An 8,788-nucleotide genomic window follows, 5' to 3' on the forward strand; every position below is an offset into this window, starting at 1 on the left:
ATTTCTGGCCTAAATTTATCTTCTCCCAGAACTCATTAAGAAATTGCTTTATAGTTTAGGTTTGTTTTCTGGTGTTTAGTTTTTCTGGTTTGGTTTTGTTTTTGTTTTTCATATAAAATTGAATTCTGGAGGATAGAACAGAATGTCATAACAAGTATCTCATAGATACAGTCAATTTAGCATTTTATCGGACATGGAGGTTTGTGTCTCACATCAGTAGATGTTTATTTACTGCATTAATTTAGGTTGAAGGTTGGGTTTATTTCATTGCAGCAGTCACTCTTCTACTTGTTATAAAATGTGCAACTGAATGCTAGTGATTCACCTTTCTGTACTCCAGGAGGCAGACACCAGAAAGTGGTGAGATCAAACTACTTGCTAGACAACACTTGATTTTTCAAATCTATCTGTTTCCACTGGAGAAAACCCCAAATGGCTACAGTAGTAACTGACTGAAAGATGGAAATGGAGAGAAGTTGGGTTAAGCCACCTTACCTACTGGTCTTGCAAAACATGAGCCAAGTGAAGGAAGCTTGTGCCACAAAATACTGTTACAACACATTGGGATTTTTACCTTTTCTTTTTTCCTAAGACAAGTTTATGAATTAGGGTTTTTTCAAACAGTAATATAATTGAGGATGTGACTTAGTCTTCCAAGCTTTTGTATGTGTATACATTATGATACACTTTTAACTGAATGATTAGCCATTTATCCTATGGGACATTATCACCTTCAGTGAATAAGAAAAAGAAACACCATGAGCAAGACACTGGGCAGTGCCATGACCAGCTCTAAATCCAAGCCTATGGATTTCTTTTATGTCCTTAAATTTCTATTTTAAAACTTAAGCTTCTTGTGGTTTAAAAAAAAAAAACAAAAGAAACAAACAAAAAAAACACCTGAATAGCAACTCATGTATTATTTTTTTTAACACTTAAAATGGTAACATATGGATGAATAATAGTTTTCTCCCTGATCAATCCAGTCCAGTATTTCAAAAACTGTTGCTAAAGAATAGAATTTATCTGGTAGTCTATTTAATTGTTTCTATTTCATACATCAGTAAAACTCTGCTCAACTGAAAAAGGTCATAGCTTGAAAATGCAGTTCAAGGATATGCATATTTTTTTGTTTTCTTCCACAACGTCTAACTCAATTGCTTTTAATTGCATTTAAAAAAGGATTTTTTTTTTTTTTTTTTGTGAGATTTCAAACGAGGCAACTGAAATAGCTGTTCAGCTCATTTTCTTTGGTGGCTGTGAAGCTGATATAATTAGTTGAATTTTCAACGCCTTTTATAATGCTTATATAGAGGATCTTTTCTCTACATCTTTTGGCTTTTTGACTGTTTTAGAATGCAGCGGATGTTCCATGGACTTCACTGTGTGATTATGGGTCTTAGCAGGCAGTCCTTTTTCCAGTGTTGGGTAGCTCATAAAATCTAGGTGGTGCCTCTGGAATGTTATTGCTTTCATCAAAACCTTGATTTAAAAGCTTTAGGTTTCTTTTCTGAACTTTATGTTTAGTTAACTGTTAGAAGTCATGGCTGTCCGTTTCTTTCATGGAAATAATGTTGCCATTCTAGAAATGTATACTGCTCAACTCTCATGTTTCTTATAGTCCTAGATTATTTCAGTGGTAAAATAATTGCGTCTTTCTTTACCCTATTCATTTCAGGCAATTCATTCCATTGAAAGGAGTATCACCTTTGTGTGCTGGATTGTGCTATAAACACAGACACCTCACACTAAACCATGTTACTCAAGGCTCTGTCCAATCCAGCCTTGAACACTGCCAGGAATGGAGCACTCACAGCTTCCCTGGGCAACCCATTCCAGTGCCTCACCACCCTTACAGTAAAGAACTTCCTCGTTATATCCAATCTAGACTTCCCCTGTTTAAGTTATAACCCATTACCCCTTTCCCTATTACTACAGTCCCTAATGAATATTTTCTCCCCAGCATCCCTATAGGCCCCCTTCAGATACTGGAAGGCTGCTATGAGGTCTCCACGCAGCCTTCTCTTCTCCAGGCTCAACAGCTCCAACCTTCTCAGCCTGTCTTCATACGGGAGGTGCTCCAGTCCCCTGGTCATCCTCATGGCCCTCCTCTGGACTTGTTCCAACAGTTTCATGTCCTTTTTATGTTGAGGACACCAGAACTGCACATGATACTCCAAGTGAGGTCTCATGAGAGCAGAGTAGAGGGGCAGGATCACCTGCTTCGACCTGCTGGTCACGCTGCTTTTGATGCAGCCCAGGATACGGTTGGCTTTCTGGGCTGCAAGCGCACACTGAAGCCGTCTCATGTTCATTTTCTCATCAACCAACACCCCAAGTGCTCTGCAAAGGTGCTGTGAATCTGCTCTCTGCCCAACCTGTAGCTGTGCCTGGGATTGCTCTGACCCAGGTGTAGGACCTTGCACTTGGTTTGATTAAACTTCATAAGCTTGGCATCAACCCACCACACAAGCATGTCAAGGTTCCTTTGGATGACATTCCTTCCCTCCAGCTTATCAAATGAACCACACAACTTGGTGTCATCAGCAAACTTGCTGAGGGCACCTCAATCCCACTGTCTGTGTTGCTGACAAAGACGTTGAACAGGATTGGTCTGAACACCAACCCCTGAGGGAGCAGATCCATAATAAAGCCATGGGTGTGATTAGTCCTCAATTCGCAACCCCCTCACCTTTTAACAAACAATATAAAGCATCCTTTGTATTTGTGGTGAGTAGGCTGCAGTGGCAGAAACCCAGCATCATAGATCTGGTCACACCAGAGAGGAGTTAAAAGGAGGTAATTTTTCTGGCCCTGTTCACCTGGACTCTACACCTACATTAAAGCTTCAATGGAGAAGGTGTAGAGTCAGAAAATTATTCTCCCATGACATTTTTGCAATCCAAAAAATGTTTTCTTCTCTGAATCTAAGATGAAAACTGAAACCACATGCAATCTGATAAAGGAGATAAAAGGCTAATTTATAATAAATCAGAGACTCAATTTTTATTTCAGCTTGTGTTTAATTTTGCTAGTATAATTTGATTAAATTTCCAAAGAAAAGTTTGACTTGTTCTTTAAAAACAGGTTCACCTACAAAATGTGAAAAAGCTTCAAAACTTCTCAGACTTTTAATCTTCCTCATAAGACAGTAAAAGTTCCTTCACATCAACTGTCTCTCACAAGTTTTCATTTTAAAAATTGATTTTTTGGAGGATAGAATACACTTTCTTATGAATTCCCAAACCAGTTCTACCTCATATTTTCACACTTTTCCACTTGTGATAACAGAAATATAATAAGATAGCAGCTATTACAGGTCACCTAGCAATTTCTGCCCCGCCCCCCCCCCCCAAAAAAAAAAAAAAAAAAAAGAAAACAAAAGAAAACAAGGAACTTTCTGACTTGTGGCATATGAAAAAATCCAGTGGTGGCATGAAAAGGTGATCCAACATTTGTTGGAAATTTCTTTTGGGAGTGACTGTATGCCGGTTTACTACAGTATGTGTCATGGCTTAAGCCCACAATTTTAGTAGCAATGATGAGCTACAGCAACTTTTATTACTATTTTAATCTACCTATCCTACAGCCCTATGAGAAGATAAGTTACATCTTTACTGTTGATGGTGGGTGCTCCTCTGAATAATGACCCATTAATCAAACCAACCTGTCCAAGTTCACAAGATACTATAAAACAATACAGAAGTTTCAAAGCAAGCTTTAAACAAAAGAAAGGACAAGACATTTCACCAATCTCCAATATTTACTGCATACTTAACTCAAAATGTAATATTAAATATTTACCAAGTCATCCCAGTTTGGCTAGGCTTGTTCCAGCCACACAGGGCAGTCTGTAGTCAATAGCAGGGATGGCAAGAGAAAAATACAGGAAATCAATAGCCATAATAATGACATAGGCATTGTCCTTCCTAAAGTACCCTGGAGAGAAGACTCACAAGCAAATGGACTGGAAAATATGCCTATATTTAGCCTACCTAATGTTCTTCTCCATTTAAACTAACTGTGTATAAATAAAGTAGCTGTTAAAACTAATTCTACTAAATCTACCCTGAATAGTCATCATTGATTTGCATTATAGTATGGGTCAATGAGGAAAGAAAAGTACAAAGCATGGATAATGCATAAAAAAAAAACAACCCTTTTGGCATTGTTTCATAAAATTGTGCCAAAATACACACTGTCAGCAAGTACTTTGTGTTTTAAATGCCACCTGTATTTTATAGTAAGTTTAGATATAGAATAGATCTGGATTATCACTAGGCTCAAGAATCTTCAAAAAAATCTTCTGGTGCTTATGTATGATATACCAGAGCCATGTGAAAAGAAAGCATTGCATATAGAAATTACTTGATGGGAAAATATCTAAATTCAGAATTTTAGTTCTACAGAAAAAGAAAAAAATTGCATTCATTAGAAATCCATTAGAAACAGCAAAGAGAAAAATAGAAATGTCGTGCTTAAGAAGCAGCATTAGAAAATGGGAGTTCCAGATTTTACACTCATATGAGAGGGTAACTAACGTGAAGAAATAAACATGAAGTATACACCTTGCTACAAATGTGATATATTTTTTATATGCACACACATATATGTGTGTGTTTGTATATACACCGGAATAGCTGGTAACGTATATTTAGTTATAAATTGGTGTATTAACCGTGCCAAGTGCAAGAAATTCAATATAAAAATATTGTCTGCTTGTTTCTGTCTTTGTCCTGTATCTTGAAAATTACTGTTTTCCTTGGATAAGGGATATAAATATTCAATGAACTTTTTAGGGAAATGGCTGTTGGGAATAATAAAATAATAAAATATTTTGGGAGAAGCCTTAATTGACAAGAATTGCTCAGATATTCTAAAAGGTTTTAGTTGAACTAACTGTGCAGGGAGGTCTTGCATAGTAAAGAGAAGCACTTGTAAATCACAGTTTCCCCTTCTGCACCAGAAACACGCAGACCTGATTCTCAGCTCATGCAAATTAGTAAAGCTTCATTGATTTTGCAGAGATCATGCATGGGTAATGGCATTGTACAACAACCTGAGAAAAAGTAGAATTATATATCTCATGCTTTCTGGGGGCCAAAATCTAGACTAATTAAAAACTATGGTTTCCCCTATGTTTGATTTGTTTATGGTACTGAAACCAAACTCCTTTACACAGGAGCAGAAATCCATGCCTTCTGCTGACTTCTAATGCACTTAATGACTTTTCCCCCGGTGAAGGCCTTACCCACTCTCTCCCTGGGCTAATCCATACTCTGAAGATCCAGGGCCCTGCTGATGAGCAGGGCCAAAAGGATGAATACAGACAGCACAACAAAGTTTAGATGACTTAAAAGCATGATGCTTTAGAGAGTTACAGGCACTGGAGTTGAAAAAAAAAAAAGAAAAAAAAAGAAAAGAAAAGATTTTACCATTCTGTTTAGTACCTTTTCTAAAAAAGTTTGTCCTTTCATTGACACCTCTTACTCTAAATCACTCAAGCAGTAAACAACAGCCATTTATTACAGTGGAGGGCTAGCTCCTAGCAGTCTCATCCAATTAGGGAACACTTAAAATACTCTTTCAGAACTTCTGCTTTCTTCTTCTCTCTCCTTTACCATTATGTTGAATGGCAGTGATTAGATTTCATGATTCCTATGTTCTCAGCACCTAAAAGTTCCCCTTTGTTCACAAAATGCAGACAAATCCATAAAATCTTTCTCCATTTTCAAGGGCTGAAAAGGTGATAGCAGTTAACCCTTGACATCAAACATTATTAGGACCTGAACTTTCACAAGAAAGATGTAATTTCCTTCAGGTCGTGCACTAGGACTGCTAAATCTTTGCTAAACACCAGCTCTATGAAGACCAAGTCATCACTTAGAGAAATTTCCATTAAAAAACATGCTTTATACACCTTTATGATTGATTATGGGCTTACATATTTCTAATAAATTAAGGTACAACCGACCATTTCAAATATGTGTCAAGTGTTCATCACTGCTTATCGGTGCCAAGAGATCTGAAAATTTATGGAATACATGCATTTAAGAGAGACAAACTAACAGACATACCCACAATCTTAGGTTTTGCATATAGCTATTACACTCTTCAGGATGTCAAAAATTTCCTTTGGTCGGCTGTAATAATGAGGCTTTCCACCATCTCCCTTTACAGCTGTTTCTCTAAAAGACTACAGAATTATTATTTAAAGAGGGACATATTCTTAAATTTCACTTTTTTTTTGACCAATGTTAAAGAAATTAACTTGATTAGTTAAAAGTTTATGTTTCTCTATTTCCTTTTTGTAAAGTTTTAAGGTACATCAAAAGCAGTAAAATCAGCTCTCCGCAATGAACTTTTTCTTGTGAAAAGGTCCTGCCCATGCACAGGTTATAGAACATTCTTAAGGATGCAGAAGCTGAAGAAAAAAAAAGACCTGTAGAGATGATCAGAAATATCAAGAGCTGTAGGCAGAAGATCAGAGATGGAACAAAGCAAGTAAAGCTGAGTTTGCAATGTGAAAACATTCTTGACATGGATCTTCTGCCAAAATTTTGGAGTGAGGTAGGACCAACAACGAGCAAGGTCATGAAGCAACTTGAAGTTTATTGACATGAATTTTATGCAGACAGGGACAAGAGGTCTCTTTCATATGAATCATAACTGACTTTGAAAAATACATCAATAAAGAGCTTAGAAGAATGACATGGAACATTTAAACTTCTAATTGCTGATTAGAGTCTACCGCAGCAGTGGTCAAATGCCATAATCATCAAAAATATATGAGAAGTCCTTTTGTGATTTATTTTGGTGATCTTAATCTAGACCTACTGGATACATTCTCATCTCGTGAAAGTTAGTTACCAAATTATCAACCCAATAAATATTTACTGTGAATATTTGCTCATTCCCAAAGAACTTCAGAGATTCACACTGTGTCTTCCACTGTTTGCTCTTCATATTAATAATCTTGGTGATTGTTTGCATAAGACATAGCTGCATCTGGAAACTGATGATACTGTAAACAGCAGCCCTGTGAAACCTCTTTGGGACTTAAAGAAAAAAAAAACAAAAAAACACTTATGCAGATTTTTCCTGTTTTATTCTGCAATTGCAAGTAACAGACTAATGTTTGTAAAGACTGTATGTCCACCTCCTAGACCTCACCCCTCAAGCAGCATCTATTTGAATTCTGCAGGTAAGTTTATATTAATGAGATGAAAATCTTCCAAGGTTTTATTTGTGTTAATAAACAAATGTCATTAATTAATGAGCATAAGGAATTCAAAGGGGCTTAACTCACCCAAAATTTAACATACCTTAGAAAGTCATTAAGATTTAAGAACACCGGTAACTTAGACAATCCTATGATTTAACATTAAATTCATATAAAATCATAATTAAACCAGCGTAAATGAAAGAAAAAGATTTATTACATCTTCCTTGTGAAACGAAGACTACTTGCCAGCTTCAAAAAGGCCTATTTTCAAACATGAACTCTGTGATTATGTCATTGATGACAGGAAAGGGGATGATCAGTCCGCTTACTAATTATGTTTATTTTTACAATGTAATTATAGGTTACAGTTCTGTGTTGTATGAAATTTGAAAGCATTCTAAGCATTACCATGGTAAAAAAATAGATGTTCTCAGCTGATTGAATGTCTTCATGCAAGAGAATTTGGTCTCAACAGCTCATTTTACAGAATTGAGACATCACAGGAATGAATGCTGTTTTTCTGATATCCAGACACACTGCTACATTATTGATTTCTTTGACAACAAAGAAACCCTATGGTTTATAAGGTCACTTACAACAGTTTGCATTTTGAGAGATAACAATTTTCTTCCTTCCCTGAAAGCGTCTGTAACATCATAAACTATTACAGGAAATAAGCTGCCTGTTACTCTGAAAAATATGTGGTCTCACAGAAATTCTCAAAAAAAGGTTGAGGAAGAAATGCAGTTGCATATATTCTTTCCTTTGTCATTACTACAGCTTTAGATTTTCCTGCCCAAGGAAAGTTTCCTGTCTTATTAGTTCAAATAGCTAGAGGTTGTAGTTTGATTTTCTTTCAAATCCAATTTTTAATTAAAATAAAATCTTTCAAGGAAGAATCTTCTGTGTTACTTTCATCCTGGAGTCTAACATTTTTTGAAAAGATGGAGAATCACATATACAACATGATTTTTTTCTTTTATAGGGAGTTTTTGATGGCCTTGTGCACCAAAAAAAAAAATCTGCCTTGGGGAACTTATGAAAAATACTGATTTTTAAGTTAACTTCTTGTTGTTTCTTTATTTACATAAACATGGCTTTCTTCAGTTTTATATCTGAACCCCTCCAGCTCTTTTAAGACAATACTTTTCCTTTTTTCCACCCTCAAAAATATCCAATCTAATCTAAAAATCTAATAACTTCCCTTCCCACAATTCCTTTCTCATTTTTCTGTCATGGAGAGCTTGGTGAGTAGCTCAACATGATCTGTCAATGTGCACTTGCAGCCCAGAAAGCCAACCGTATGCTGAGCTGCAACAAAAGCAGCATGACCAGGAGGTCAAGGCAGGTGATTCTACCCCGTTGCTCCACTCTCGTGAGACCTCCACAGGAGAACTGAGTTAAGCTCTGGGTCTCCCAAGAGGGATATGGACCTGTTGGAGCAGGTGCAGAGGAGGGTCATGAGGATGATCCAAGGCTGGAGCACCTCTGCTTTGAAGACAGGCTGAGAGAGCTGGGGTTGTTCTGCCTGAAGAGGAGAAGGTTCCAGAGAGACTTTATAGC

This window comes from Pezoporus wallicus, unplaced genomic scaffold (genome assembly GCF_028554395.1).
Source record: "Pezoporus wallicus isolate ANWC-B61680 ecotype Strahan unplaced genomic scaffold, APGP_CSIRO_Pwel_v1 contig_227, whole genome shotgun sequence".
In the NCBI taxonomy this organism is placed as follows: Eukaryota; Metazoa; Chordata; class Aves; order Psittaciformes; family Psittacidae; genus Pezoporus; species Pezoporus wallicus.